This window comes from Caretta caretta, chromosome 10, assembly GCF_965140235.1.
Source record: "Caretta caretta isolate rCarCar2 chromosome 10, rCarCar1.hap1, whole genome shotgun sequence".
Lineage (NCBI taxonomy): Eukaryota > Metazoa > Chordata > Testudines > Cheloniidae > Caretta > Caretta caretta.
In genome coordinates, this window is record NC_134215.1 from 14191267 (window position 1) to 14206606 (window position 15340).

The window sequence follows — 15340 nt, forward strand, 5'->3', positions numbered from 1 at the left end:
GCAATCGTGGCTAATGCAATAATCAGCGGCCTTGTAATTACATGAGGTCATTGACAGCGATGTCATTTTTCAAGCATCAGTGTTGGATAGAATTCAGGACTTTGTCACTGTGAAAATGCACTGCAGCCTTCCCGACCATGAAGAGCACTGGTGTGCCCTTGGGCATGATGCAGAGGCGGGCCCGCCACCCAACGAGAGCAGGGCCTGTGCCTTCTGGAGTTCCGTGGAGCGCAAAACCTGCAAAACCCTATGCAAGTGTACAGTGTTTGCCTCTGCCTCAGTGCTGGATTGGAAAGAAAAGCCCCAAAGCCCCACTCCTTCCTCACCCAGTTTGCCGATAGTAGCCCAGCCCTTGTCACTAGCTGTCACAGTTAGTGTTCAGAGGAGTAAAATGGCTCGAACAGACTGAGGAAGGAATTGCATTTTTGTATGCGCTCTTTCCCCATTGCCCGTTGAAGCACACTCTTGCTGTTAATTGCCCTGTGCTAAAACCTCTCCCAACCCCTTGCAGGCACTGAAGGCCTTAAATGGTGTGTGGTTTGTTCAGCTACAGAGAGACAGACCAGCGAGACTGCACACCCTGGAAGGTAAGTTTGGGAGCCGTCTTGTGGCTCATTTCATGGTCTTTATTAGCAGCTGCATTGGTGCTCCATGGCCTGTTAAGGAAATGTGTCTTTGCATAAAGTCCATTTAATGTAGGCTCTGTGTGGTGGCCCAAGATTTGGCCCTGTGCACAAAAGCCAAATTGCTTCTTTTTTATTAGGCGAACTCCCATTTGGGGTAGCAAAGTGATGCCTCCTCCATGCAAACTACAGTTCCTCCTGCTGAGAACTTGGGTTAATACAGATGAAAAATGTGTGCGATCACAAAACAAAACAAAAACCCCTTCTTTGGAGCTCTACAACAGCTGCAGGCGAAGCTTGTTAGAGCTTGCTCACTTTCCGAAATTTTGTTCCTCCAACATGCCAGAGGAAGACGATGTTCTGACTTCAGGCTGGAATAATTGCACTCAAATAAATCAGAAAAAGAGTTTCTGGCTTTCTCTTTCCTGGATGTGGCTCTGGCGTCTAGTTTCAAACCGTTCCTCGATTGTCACTGATTTTACATGGGAGTTTTGCTTTGACTGGGAACAGGCTGTTGCTCTTAGTCATTACGATGTGCTCTGACATGAGCAGAGTCCCTTCAGTAATCAGACAAAACTTTGATAAATAATTGGAGGGTTAAGGAATAGATACCTATAGATAGATATTAACACCTAATAATTGTGTCCCTGTCATTCCTATCACCATTTTTCCTGTATATTTTATCCTTTCGCTCCACTCTGTGTTTTTTGCCCTTCGTCAACTCTTTGTGATAGGGCCCATCTCTTCCTAGAACATGTTGTTCCTCATTGCTCTCTCGAGTTCCCCAGTGCTCAGCTCAGCTGCTTGGTCCTTGGTCTGGGAACTGGATTTGCCCATTTGGGTTCTAAATATTGTTGAGCTGTCCCAGCACTTGCCGTATTTCCCAATTCACAAGTGACCTCAGCTTTATCCAAGATTTCATAGTTCACCACTTATCCCTCAGCTGAAGAGCACATTTATTAATAAAGTAGCCTATGCTAATAGCCTAGTAATAAACTGATTAATAGTTTGATATATCCATTGTCACACAGCAAACTGGGAAATGCTTCCCTGCTGACTTAAAGTTTGCTGTTGAGCTTCCTGCGAATATGAAATAAGTGAGCCCAAGAATCTGCATGCAAGTGCCGGCTCCATTTCTGTCTGCTCAAACGCAATAATTAAGCTGAAAAAGTCTTGTGCTGGGTTATGTAATTAAGAGATCGGCAAGGAAAGGGTTAAAACTCACCCTGCCCCAATTGCTGGGCCTAAGTAAAGGGGCTTCCAAGTACTGGGGTTCAACCTGCTTTGGGAAATTCATCAATTTTCCCCACTGGATTTTTTGAGAGGGATGGCTTGCAGAAAGTAGGGCTGTGAAGGTCAAGGAGGATGGATCTTTCTAGAAAGATAATGGGGGTGCTGTGCTGGATGGGATGGTGGGAGATTCTGGTTGCTGGAGTGGGTGGCGTTCAGCTGAAATGAACCTCACTTTTGATCTTTGCTTTGGACTTGATTGAAACAAGCCGCTTGTTGCCCTTGATTTTGCAAGACATCCTTTGCAGTAAAAACCACCAGGAAAATGTGTAAGCTTCAAGGTAAAAGTGCAGAACCCTTTCCTGCTTCAATCAGCCTGTAACTGGCCTACAAAACTAAGACTTATCTGAGGTACAATTTGCATGAACAACAATGCTGCTTGGTCCTTCTAGTGGAAATGTGTTGCTCTATCAATCAGGCAGCATTTCTTGCTATTAAAGGAAGCAATTTCACCGAGTGGATGGGCACTGGATTAGAACTCAGGAGACCTGGGTTTAATTCCTAGCTCCGCCCCTGGCCTGCTGAGTGACCTTGGGCAAGTTGCTGTCCCTCTCTGTGCCTCAGTTTCCCCCATATTATTGTAAAATAGGAATAACGATACTGACTGCTTTGTAAAGCACTTTGAGCTATGAAAAGATAAGAGATAAGCGGTACTATTAATTATAATTAAACCATCTCATCCAGAACAGACACAATCTTCAAGCAGCAATATGAGCCACTGGCAGGAACAGATTTTTTTTAAAGAAGGCTAGACTGCTACAGCTCGATATGTAGAACCTTCATGCTACCAGGCTGTTTTTCTAGAGTAAAATGGCCTCTTAGTCAATGTAGAATCAGTGACCATACGCTAGATGTGGATCTACACAGTATGGTGCAAACTCAGAAGAGATTGATTTTGCAACCAGTGTTTAAGGAAAAATTAAAAACTATGAGTCCATTTTTAAATATGCAGGAGTGTGAGAAATATATTTCCTCAGACAAAAGTGTTTAACAATGATCCAATGGCTGGAAGATGAAGCTAGACAAATTCAGGCTGGAAATAAGGTTGAGATTTTTAACAGCGAGGGTGATTGATCTTTGGAACAATTTACCAAGCTTTGGGGCAGATTTGCCATCACTGGACATTTTAAAATCACAATTGGATTTTTTTTTCTAAAATATCTGCTCTAGTTCAAACAGGAATAATTTCAGGGAAGTTCTCTGGCCTCTGTTATACAGGAGGTCAGATGAGATGATCACAACGGTCTCCTCTGGCCTTGGAATCTATGAAACGTATGAGAAATGATCAAACACTTCATGTAAAAATGACAAGGAAAAACTGCAAGACAGGAGGAGAAAGGAAAGCGATGGCAAGAACAACAGCGTCCTATACAGAAACTTGTCATTTAATCAGAAGTGGACAACAACGACAAATGGACATCAACCAATATTGTGAAGTCTTAACCTTGTGTGAGCCCTGAATGTAGTGTATGAAGTTTATGCCTTTGTACAGTTTGGAAACTCTTTCATAGCTGTCATGCCAGTAAAGTCTTCTGAATGTGCACATTGCTTTGAAGCTGATGAATACTCTGCAGTATTAGTGCTCCCAACAGAACAGGAAGACAGTGACATTTTATAAATAGCGTATTTTCTGTGTTTCCATTCTTTCAAATCAGGTGCAGTAGAATCCAAATGATTCTCACCCTTTTTTAAACTGTGATTTATATTGATAGTGATACCAGTTCAGCACTCAGATTGTATGGAGGTAGGAGCCCTAAGCAACCCAGATTTGAGATAAAGTCATGCTATTCCTTTATTCTTCTCTAGATGGCACACTCTGACTAAGAATTCAATGGAGGCCTATGTATTACAAAGTATTAATCGGGGTGTGTGTAGCGAGGGAGGTTTTTATTTGCAGGGGCAGAAGGGCATATTGTTAGGAGCTGAGGACCAGAAAAGCCATTATTTTGAAAACTTCCTAGTTAGAATGAGAGCCAGGTTCTGTATCTTTTGAGTGAACATTTCTTAAGACACAATGCCCTAAACTGCATTGAACCTTGAACTATTTTGCATGCCCAAGATTCTCCCTTTGCAAATTTTTTTTTCCTCCCAGAGTTTGAATGCTCAGAATTTTTCTGACAGTTTTAGAATCCTTCCACAGGGGAGGTTGGAAAATATCACAAATGTGAGGGAATTTTTTTGAACAAAGCTGGGTCCAGTTTCCAGGTGAAAATAGCTTTTGAATCAAATCATGCACAGATTTATATTTTCACCAGTTTTTGATGCAACCCCCTCGCCCATTTTATACATCCTTAAAACAACATTTATCAGGCTGCAAAATCATAAAATGAAAAATGGTGAAATAGTCCATGGGAAGTCCTGTGAAACAAAACTTGTTCTTTGCAAAATTCTAATCAGGATTTACATTCTGGTGTCAAAAGTAGGTTCTGCCCTTTGCAGAGCTCCTTAAAGCACACCAGCCAGAGATTACTAGGTTCATTCCTAGATCCCATTGGTCAGTCGTATCAGGAATCATCCAGAGGTTGTTTCTAATTCACCTCTGGACGAGTAAATGCTGCTGTTCCAAACACAACTGTCTGGCAATGAAGGTGAAACTGATGATGACTTGGAAAAATTGAGGCTGATGGTATTATTGAAAAGAAAAACACGACAGACATCTCTGAAGAAAGAAGGGGAGAGAAAATGGCTGTGCAGGAGAGGATAGGTGGGATAAATCAGAAATTTACTTTTCCATCTTGCTCATATAGTTTGAATTTAGTTGCTACTAAATTCAGGTCTGGTACATTTTTAACTCCCCTCTTAAATGACAGGTTTCAGAGTAGCAGCCGTGTTAGTCTGTATCCGCAAAAAGAACAGGAGTACTTGTGGCACCTTAGAGACTAATAAATTTATTTGAGCATGAGCTTTCGTGAGCTGCAGCTCACTTCATCGGATGCATTCAGTGGAAAATATAGTGAGGAGATTTATATACACAGAGAACATGAAACAATGGGTGTTACCATACACACTGTAACCAGAGTGATCAGGTAAGGTGAGCTATTACCAGCAGGAGAGCAGGGGTGGGGGGAGGGAGGGGAGAAACCTTTTGTAGTGATAATCAAGGTGGGCCATTTCCAGCAGTTGACAAGAAAGTCTGAGGAACAGCGGGGGGAGGGGAGGGGATAAACATGGGGAAATAGTTTTACTTTGTGTAATGACCCATCCACTCCCAGCCTTTATTCAAGCCTAAGTTAATTGTATCCAGTTTGCAAATTAATTCCAATTCAGCAGTCTCTCATTGGAGTCTGTTTTTGAAGTTTTGTTGTTGAAGAATTGTCGCGTTTAGGTCTGTAATCGAGTGACCAAAGAGATTGAAGTGTTCTCCAACTGGTTTTTGAATGCTATCATTCTTGGTGTCTGATTTGTGTCCATTTATTCTTTTACGTAGAGACTGTCCAGTGCTTAAATGCTTAAATGTCCAGACATTTAAATGCTTAAAGGTCTTAAATGCTATCACTGTGCTTTGAAAACATTGATATTTTTATATTGACTGTGATGATCCATTTGGAGGCGATAGAAGGTAATACGTGCCCACCAGTATGATAAAGTTTAAGGCTGCATAAGTGACTGGAAAGTCATGAGATTTAAGTTCCATTCCCAGGTCGGTTGCAGACTTTCTGTGCATCTTAGGGCAAGTCGCTTAACCTCTCTGTGCCTCAGTTTCCCCACCTACGATACTTACCTCTCAAGGGTGCTGTAAGATTGAAATAGTTAACAGTGAGCTGAGATCCTTGGATGAAATGTGGGATATTAGCATGAGTGAAAATCAAAATTAAGTGGAAGTAAAGGACCAGATCCTTGGCTTCAATGGATTTAAGCCTATTTACACCAGCTAATGATCTGTCCCAACAGGTCTGCTTCAGGATACCTGGTGGCGCTCTGTTGCTGGGATATTCTTTGTTTCGGATTCTAAAAACACTTTAATTCCTTGTAAATGATGATGATATGCCAAGCCAAAAAATGTTCATTTCCTGCACTTCCAGTGACCTCAGCCTGGACCTGTTAGACCTTTCTCCACCCTGGAAGAGACATGGTGAGAGGAGTTACTTCACCAAAGCAGCTGGGAGTCCCTTCAGTGCAGGGAATACCAAACATATGGTTGTTTTTGCAAAAGACTATGGACTTCAGTCCAGTAGGTTTAAAAATATGTTATCAGAAATGGAAGGCTGCTTTTAAAAATGGATAAGCAGAGGCTCGAAGCGCTGCGTGCCGTCATTCATAATTCACCTGTGCTCATTTCCAAAAGAAGATCTGATATTTTTATAAGGTAAATGTATTTTAAATCCATTCTTTAGTTCACAGTGAATATGTGATTCTCTGAGCTTACCAGAAAGAGGGGGGCTGGAAGGAGGGCAGACAGAGAGGGATTGATGAGTTTTTTGTAGTTTAACCAAGGGTGGGCAAAATTTACCATGTTTGGCCCCATAATTTAGTTATATATTTTGCATCCCTACAGCAACTTTCCTCCAAGGATCCAGTGGCACATCACAAAGGTGGATGGGTGTTATTAATCTCATTGTACGGATTTACCTGTTGAGGAAGTGTGTGGAGGGAGTGGAGGGCGGGTGCATTTCCCAGCAATGCAATAGCCCACATGTTCTCTTGAAGCCAAGACAAGTTACGGCCAATCACAAAGTTGCTCCAACATGCACCATGGCCTAAACTAGCAGCATCCCAGCAGCTGCCAGGATAATGGCGGCACAAAATACAGCACCCTCAGTCCCTGGGCCAGGCTCAGCTCTGAATAACTCCCCCCCAGAGAGTCTATAGATATGTCTTCCCTGCAGAGTTAACTTGGCCTCTTACTTGGGTGTTGCCCCGAGCTGGACCTCCTCCCTCATCCACACACAAATCCGTCTTATCTGAGTTTAGTAGTGTTTTCAACCCAGGCCTGCTGGGCTGGCTGAGCCTGTAGGCTAAAATCCCTGTGAGCTCTCACTCATGCCAGTAACCTGCCCACTTTGTAGTGAGGCCCCCCGCCAGGCTAACTCACTTGAGTGCTGATAGCCCTCCAATGGCTTTCCATAATTCCCCCTGTGTGCCAAGGATAGACAAGTTCTCCCACAAATTGCTGTGAAGGAATCATAGAGCAGTTCATCTTACTGAAGAACAAAAGAAAAATGGGATATGTCCCCCCAAATCCTAACAATACATGTAGGGGAATGCAGCACCAATCAGGTGGCTGTAACTTGGGTAGCACTTTGCAGGGGGCTGCTCACACCCAGGCTGTGCTAAGCCAGGTGTCCAGACTAGGTGCTGATTACCCGAATGAACTCTGCAATGAAGACATACCCTGATTTACCCAAGGCCGCTTTCAATAGCAGAGTCAGGAACAGGACTACAGTCTAACCAGGACCTGGGCTCCACCTGGTGTGTTGTAAACATTATCACAGCACACCACCCACCCAGCAGACCATCCGCCTTGGGAATGGGGTGCGAGTGGAAGCGTAGGGTCAACATGATGGACAAGTGGCCGATCCTTTGCTGTCATCCAGGCCTTGGGGATCGGTTCCCAGAATGCTAGTCTCTTTCTTGGGCAGTGTTATGAACCCTGATGTGATGGTGCTTCAGTGCTGATGTCAGCACGTGGTTATCACCGCATCTGCTGAACTCAGTCATGTAATGTGAAGTCTGTCTGATGGTGCAAACCAACCTGGATCAGATATGTTGCTATGAGCATTCAAACCATTCACCCAGCCCTAATTTTAGCCTTGCTTATCAATGTGAACAGTGTGTGTCTGTGTGTCTGTGTGTGTGTGTCTGTGAATGATGTTTACTCTTCAAGAAAGAGCCCCATTGTTTCAGCCCCCACATAATTAGCGGTAAAGTACTATTAGAGCGCCTTCCCTGCACCTATTACACAGTCACAGTGTGAGGCGCAGCCATTAATCAGACAAACTGCTGGAGAGAACTACTAATTGAGAGAGATTTGAGTCCCTGAAGTTCCTTTCCTTTTTCTCCCAGGGTTTAAATATATAATTAGTTCTGTATCATTGGCTCTCATTGGTACATCGGGAGTTTGTATTGTTACACTTCCATCCTGTGGGAGGCCTAGGGGTGTTTTATTGTTTGCATTCGTTGTGTTTACAGGAGTTTTGCACATAGGGTAAACCTTCATACATCCATGAAAGGCTATCACTGCTGTGGGGTTTGCATTCAGTTTGGCTGGGTCCAGTGAAAAGTGGGTGGCTAATATTTCCGGGGGGCAGACTGCACATCCCATTACTCTCATTGGTGACTACACCTAAGGTGCCATGAAGAAGAGCAAAGAGTGAGTTCTCTTTCCCCCTTGTTCCTCTCCACTGGCTTACAGTCCCAGCCGCAATCAACCCTCTTTTCTTTGTTGGGGAGATAGGCCTGAACACAGCTCAGCACAAATGAGGACAATTGGAGGCATTGGGTGTAAAAAAAGCTGGTTCCGGTTTGATCTCCATACTTGCTCTCTTTTTCTGCTCTGCTCATTTCCCCGCCCCCCCTTTAGGCATTGTCTAGAGCTTAATGATGAAAGCCAGCTTCGTTCCCTCGAAGGATCCAGTGCTCTTGGCCTGTTTAAGCTTGATTGATGTTTATATTTATTAATTGTTCTCCTGAAATCCTACTGATCTCACAGAAAACTCCAAAGAAAGAAACCTTTGATGGAGAGCAGCACATTTCAAAGGATGACATACCCACCTCAAAAATCGGCAGATAAATAGAAGATTGAATGTGTTTGGGTTGGGAAGCTGTTTGTTTTGATTTCAGATATCATCCAATTTAGTTTTTTTTTCCTCCATGCATTTTAAAGAGTCTGAGTCCAGGCATGAGGCTCCTGTCTTTTTGGCTTTAGATATTCCCCTTTGTTCTTTAGGCTCTGTTCAGGTCTTGTGGGTCCTGCTAATCTTGGCTTTAATTAACTTTAATTTTCGGTGTCCAGTGTGACAATTCTTAACATTCACATTGTGCTTTGCAGCTTCAGAGCGCTGTCCAAGCATTAACTAATTATTTCTCCCCTTTTCCCTGGTAGGCAAGTACTGCAAGTATAATGCCCATTGCATTGATAAGCAAACCGAGACAGAGAAGTTTCAAGTGACAAAGCCAGAGAGGGAGAGGGGTGACTGCTGGCATTAGAACTCATAGATTCCAAGGCCAGAAAGGAACATTGTGATCACCTAGTTTGACCGCTGTATAGCACAAGCCACAGAACTTCCCCAAAATAATTCCTAGAGCAGATTTTTTAGATCAAACATCCAATCTTGATTTAAAAATTGTCAGCAATGGAGAAGCCAACACAACATATGGTAAATTGTTCCAATAGTTAATTGCTCTCACTGTTAAAAATGTATGCCTTAATTCTAGTCTGAATTTGTCTAGCTTCAACTTCCAGCCATTGGATTGTGTTATACCTTTCTCTGCTATACTGAAGAGCTCATTATTAAATATTTGTACCTCATGTAGGTACTTATAGACTGTAATCAAGTCACCCCTTAACTGTCTCTTTGTTAAGCTAAATAGATGGAACTCCTCGAGTCTATCACTATAAGGCATATTTTCTAATCATTTAATTATTCTCGCAACTCTTCTCTGAACCCTCTCCAATTTATCAACATCCTTCCTGAATTGTGAGCACCAGAACTAGAGACACAGTATTCCAGCAGCGGTTGCACCAGTAAAATAACCTCTCTGTTCCTACTCAAGATTCCCCTGTTCATGCATCCCAGGACCACTTTAATTGTTTTGTCAGCAGAGTCACTCCGGAAGCTCATGTTCAGCTGATTATCCACCATGACCCCAAAAACTTAAAAGGCCCTGGCTTCCAGTCCATTGCTCAGAGATGCTCACTCCCAGTCAGTCTGGTTCCATTCAAGATACCAGCAAAAGCTTTGGTAACGGTCAATCACTTTTCAATATTGTTTGGGTTGGGGTAAGCACATGGATTTTGCACAAAGCCAACTTGTTATCTGGCACATCATGTGAGTCATATAGGAGACCTACATCAAAAGAGAGTTTTCACTTCCTTAACAAATTGAGCCCCTTTTGCTAATCACTGATAAATATCTTCCCTGCCTTCTTTTGGTTTCCTGTCATGTCTTCCTTATTCTGATGTCCCAGTGCCCACAAAATAGCATTTTCCAGTTAGTTTTATGTGCCAGTTTTAGATTACAGCCCTTTCCATTTCCTCTCTCTCTCCTTCATGCTCCCTTCTGGCAATATTCTGTCCTACTTATGGATAAAGCTCTGTTTAGCTCAGTTGGAGAATGTCTCTCACACAGGCTATTTAACTGAAAACTTAGGTCATCTTGCTTTTGTTCAAATTAATGTCACATTTTCCATTCTTAGAGTTTCCTTTTTTTCCATCAAACTCCTGGTAAATCAGGAAAATGCCCTCCTGTAATTTCCAGTAGAAAAATGATTTAAACTGCACTACCCTCTCCTCCTGCCTTTAGTAAAGAACCAAATTCTTGTTCCGATACTTGTAAGCATGCTTCTCCCATTGTGACAAGCTCCGCCCATGTGCATACCTGTGAGGCGAATAGATTTGCACAAATGTAAGCCAGGGTAGAATTTGGTCCAGGATATACAGTGGGAACTGCACATAAGATTTGACCCAAACCTTTAGACATATTAGTGGACAAAGTGGATACTTCTCTTCACAGACATCTAGATCCAATGAAATGCTGCAGATGTTTGCATTCCCTTGCAAATCTTTCACGTGTCTCAGGGCACTGGCAGTTTTAATTCATCCCCCCCACCCTCACCTCAGGGGCTTCTGAGAAGACTATGAATGTGTAGACCTCAATAAGTCTCAAGTGTCACACTATACTCCTATCTAAGCTATGTCTTCTCTGGGTCTGGAAGCAGATGACTTCACTCTGGCCTTTATTCATTATAGTACCTTTAAGACCATTGTGCTACACAAAAAAGTAGCTCATTAAACATTGGAAAGCAGAGGGAGTGAGGGACCTTTTCTTTGACATGTCTGAGAGGATGAATGAGATTGCAAAAAAGTCTTGCTTGGAGAGAGAAAAACACCACTGTAGTAAAGACACAGTTCTTCTTTTTCGTTTTTTGTACATAGGCTGCTCTGCTAAGCACTGCAGCTAGCTTAAGCAGGCTCTTTTACTCATATAATTCATTAATGCTCCTCTTCGGGTTCTTTTACCAGGTAGATCACCAGGGCCTAAATACCTCTTGTAGCTCTGTTAGGCAGGCCTTTCTTGTGTACAGTGTGTCATGCCAAAGCTTGTTTTGTCTGCTTTTAGTTTGAATGAGTGTATTTTGTTCTCTTTTCACATTTATGTTTCTAAAAAAATAAATGCATCCAGGAATATGGAATTATTGGACAATTTTACTGATACCATGACTGCATATGTCATTATGTATTTGTGTGTCTGACAGAGAGTGATTTGTTAATGTTACTGCAAAAAGAGTCTAGAAGAAACCCTGGCATCAGATTACATGTATGTGCACGTCCGAAAAATCTTGGTCAAGCGGGAAACTGCAATGCAAAGTTGTTTTCCATTGATTCTGATTCGCAGATCTTCAGCTGGTGCATATTGTCATTGCGCCACTGAAAACCGGAGTCGACAACTCAGCATCTCTGGCAAAATGAAACTTTCTAACATAAGGGCAGTACAGGAGGCAAAGCCTTCTTGGGGGCCAGTCTGAGTCTGTGGAATGAACTCGCACAGGAGCGAAGGACCACAGCAGATATCATTACCTTCTGCTCCCAGTGCAAGGGGCACTTTTGTGACTCTGCCTTCTCCAGTATAAACATAGAGCAATGTGTACGCTTAAAAAAATCCCCCAAACCAAAATCCTAACAAAATAAAACACTCCACTGCACACATAATTCTCCCCCTGCGGAGAGGATAAGAGAGAAAATGAGCCACACAAGAAAAATGTTAGTCACATCGCTTAATGCATTACTAGAAGGTGTTCAGATACTACAGTGGCAAGGCAGTATAAGAACCTGAGTAGAATAGAAGAACTTGCCGAGCAGAAGTGGTTGAAATTTGCCATTTGAAGAAAAAAATTGTAATGACATGGCCATTTTTTGAAACTGGACATTTTTGTAAATAGGCTCGACATTTTCTGTTTTTTGATGAAACTTTGTTTTTCACTTTTTCATTGACTACTTTGGCTTTTGATTTTCATTCTTCGTTTTCATTTTGGAGTTCTGCTTTCAGAGAGGTTCATTGCCAGTTTGGAGTGGCTTAGTGGCTGGGTGGGATTTAGGGAAATCAAACACCATTTAATATAAAAAAGAGATGAAAATAGATTTTGGAATGATTGTTTTTGGGAGGTTCATCGGTACCGCTGAGCACCCGCTGCAAGACCTTCCATGCATCAGCCACATCTTGAGCAGGAGGTGGAGACCTAGATTGCGTTCCATGCATTTTCCTGTTCTTTCCGACATTGCCTCCTATCCACCCTTGCAGTTTCAATCCTATGTCCCCACCTGTACCCTCGCTCTTTATATTTTCAGTATTGGAGGTGGGGTGAGGGTGGGGGGAATGAATTAAAACTGCCAGTTAAAGGGGTAGTCATGGACACAGCCAGGATCTTTGTTTATACTGAAGTGATTTGCAAAGCTTTGAGGTCCGTCAGCATTTTTCAGAAGAGTGTAAACGACCGGTTTTTTCCCCCATTTACAGACACTGCGCAAATTACCATAGCAAGGCATGGAATGACTCTGTCATGACCAACCCTTATTTTCATCATTATTCATGCTGAATAAAGATTGACTTCTTTCTCCACAGTAGAATACTTATCTGATCTATTTCAATGTATGAAAGGACCCTATCCAATGCTCTAGGCACCGTGCAATCATTATGAAGACATCCAATTATCAATGCATCATTTTCGTCGTGATTAAATGGTGGTAATGATGAATAGCCCTATTTATATTATGTACCAGCCCCCCTTGTCATCTACTTTGAGGTCCTCAGATGGAAAGGGCTGCAAAAGTGTAAAATGTAACTGACAAAAATCACACACTCAGCAGCTAATGGTCATGAGATCACCAATAAATTTAAGATTTGATCCAAAGCCTTTGGAAGTCAATGGAGTCTTTCCAGTGACTTCAGTGGGTTTTGGCTCAGTCTCCACATTTGAAATGTCAAAGAATGTAGCTTTAATAGCTTGCTTTTCCAATCACAATAGACTCCATACTTCTAGATACAGCCAGATTAAGCAGATACATATTCAAATAAGAAGATACCATCGGGGGAGGAAGAAAAATTATAATTATACCCAGTTTTGCTGTTGCATTTGTCCCCTAGGAGCTAAAACAAGATTTCTAATATATTTATTATGAATATTTGCATCTGCTTTGTTGTTTTTGCATAATGAGCACATTCCTGATATTTAAAAATTAGCTCTCTCTCTCTCTCTCTCTCTCTCTCTCTCTCTCTCTCTCTCTCTCTCTCTCTCTCTCTCTCTCTCTCTCTCTCTCTCTCTCTCCATGAGATAGACAAAATGAAGCATGCTGTTATTCATGTATTTATTTATTCATTCATACATTATTTTTACTTGAAACATACTGGAATATATATCTAGTTCCCAGGAAAACCCCAGGGGATCAGAAAAGACTTGGCATTCAGTTGTGAACTCAATTACGACACATCTTATCCCATAAATTAGAACATATTTTCAAAGCCAGGAGAAAATGAAACTCCCAATTTCTTAAGGGTTATAAATTCTGCAAGAGAGAGAACAAAAACACTTAAGGATGGCAGCTTTGTGAAACACAATAGGAGAAATTTAGGGAAGATCCCCTCTATCATTGCTACATCAAGATGAGATGCTGCTAGGGGCAGTTCCAAACACATTTTGCCATGTCATGATTTGTTACATCAAGCTGAGATCAGCATGGCAGCAATAAGCATGCTTGACATAGCTCAACATTGGCACTAATATCTGGGACACAAACACGATCCTAGCATGTAAGGACAAGAATTTGGTTTGCTCTTGAGAGATCTAAGTCATCATCTTTGCTTTTTCTAGCTAGCACAGAACGGTCCCAAAAGATGTTATTTTCAAATGTAATTCAAATGATAAAATTCCATTAGGAGATCCTGCATTCTGTTAGGTTGAGTGTAACAGCCCTGGTGACATCTTGGCACAGAGCCGCCGCTCCCCTCGCCCCCCGCATGTTGCATCCACGTTTGTTTGTTTGTTTATTGCCTGAAATATTAGCACATAGGCCCAAGCTCCATGCTTGCTGCTCCTCCCACCTTGTTCTGTGATCCCCCTCACCACCACAGCAATAGGGGTCATTACTTTAATCCTAGGCTTTGAAAAGTTGCATTGGGGGCTTTCTGTCCCTCTTGAATGAGCTGTGCAGGTGGGAAGCATGACCTGCCAGTGCCAGGCCCAGCAGCTGCATAGATGAAGGAATTAGGGGTGCTGCAGCACCCTGAGGTTTTATGTGGGGTCCCGGTTGCCAGCTCTGCACCCTGCTCCCTGGCCGCTGGCCCCGTGCCTCGGGCTCCACGCCTGGCCCTCCACTCCCAGCTCTGCACCTGGGGCTCTGGCCCTGGCCCCGGAGCCCCGCTTCTGGCCCCATGCCCCACTCCTGGGGTTCCGCTCCTGAGGCCCTGCGTCCAGCCCCCCGCTCCTGGGGCTCCACTGCTGGGGTCCTGGCCACTGGCCCTGTGCCTGGGGCTCCGTTCCTGACTCTGTGCCCGACCCCTTGCCCCTGTATGGGTTCCCCCTCCCAGAGACATGGCCCTGCTCCCGGCCCCAACTTTGAGGGATGGGGGTGAGGGGGCTTGGACCGGTGCAAGGAGGGGGCATGAGGTAAAAGGCTTTCAGCACCCCTACTATTAGAAGTGTTCCAGCACCACTGAGCAGCTGTGTCAAGCAGAGTCCTCTCTGCCTCAAACCATCTGGCAACACACAACATGGATTTTACCTTTTTTAAACCTCTCTTGTTTGGGGGGCTGCAAATCCACTTTTCCAGTTGGTGTTGGAGAGCGTGTCACACAGCTGTGGCCCATTCACGTTCAGTGCCCTGTGCTTCTGACCAACATACCCCAAGTCAGGAACTCCTCATTCAGTTCTTCTCATCCCTCTCTGTACTTCTAGTGGGCCCATCCCGAGAGCACCATATACCTGAGGAAAAGACCACATGCATTCTTTCCAAAGATAAGCCAGCTCCTCAGCTAGTGCCGCTCAGCATAGCTCCTATCATCAACATCCAGTGAGGTCTCAGATCTCATGTTAGCTACTCAGCTCAGTGGTGTCTGTTTTGTGGCACATTTCCAGGAAAATAATAACAACCCATGTTTTAGTTCTGTTATTGGGGGAGGCAAGAGGTTCTTATGCCTGATTCTACAGTTATAAAATCAGCATTCGCTGACAGACATGATGGTATCTAAGCTAACCAGAATTTCCCCCTATAATTG

At 43.2% G+C, this 15340-nt stretch overlaps 1 long non-coding RNA gene across 2 annotated transcripts in view; it reads left to right on the forward strand.

The window, feature by feature from the left end:
* LOC142073325 (uncharacterized) overlaps positions 1–15340 on the forward strand; it is a 69315-nt gene that overhangs the window by 16961 nt on the left and 37014 nt on the right. The window contains exons 2-3 of one of the 2 annotated variants that reach the window (XR_012670136.1): positions 512–587; positions 3132–3235. This is a non-coding gene — a long non-coding RNA (uncharacterized LOC142073325). Of the gene's footprint in view, positions 1–511; positions 588–3131; positions 3236–15340 lie in introns of those variants that run through there. The other variant, XR_012670137.1, reaches the window with a different exon arrangement.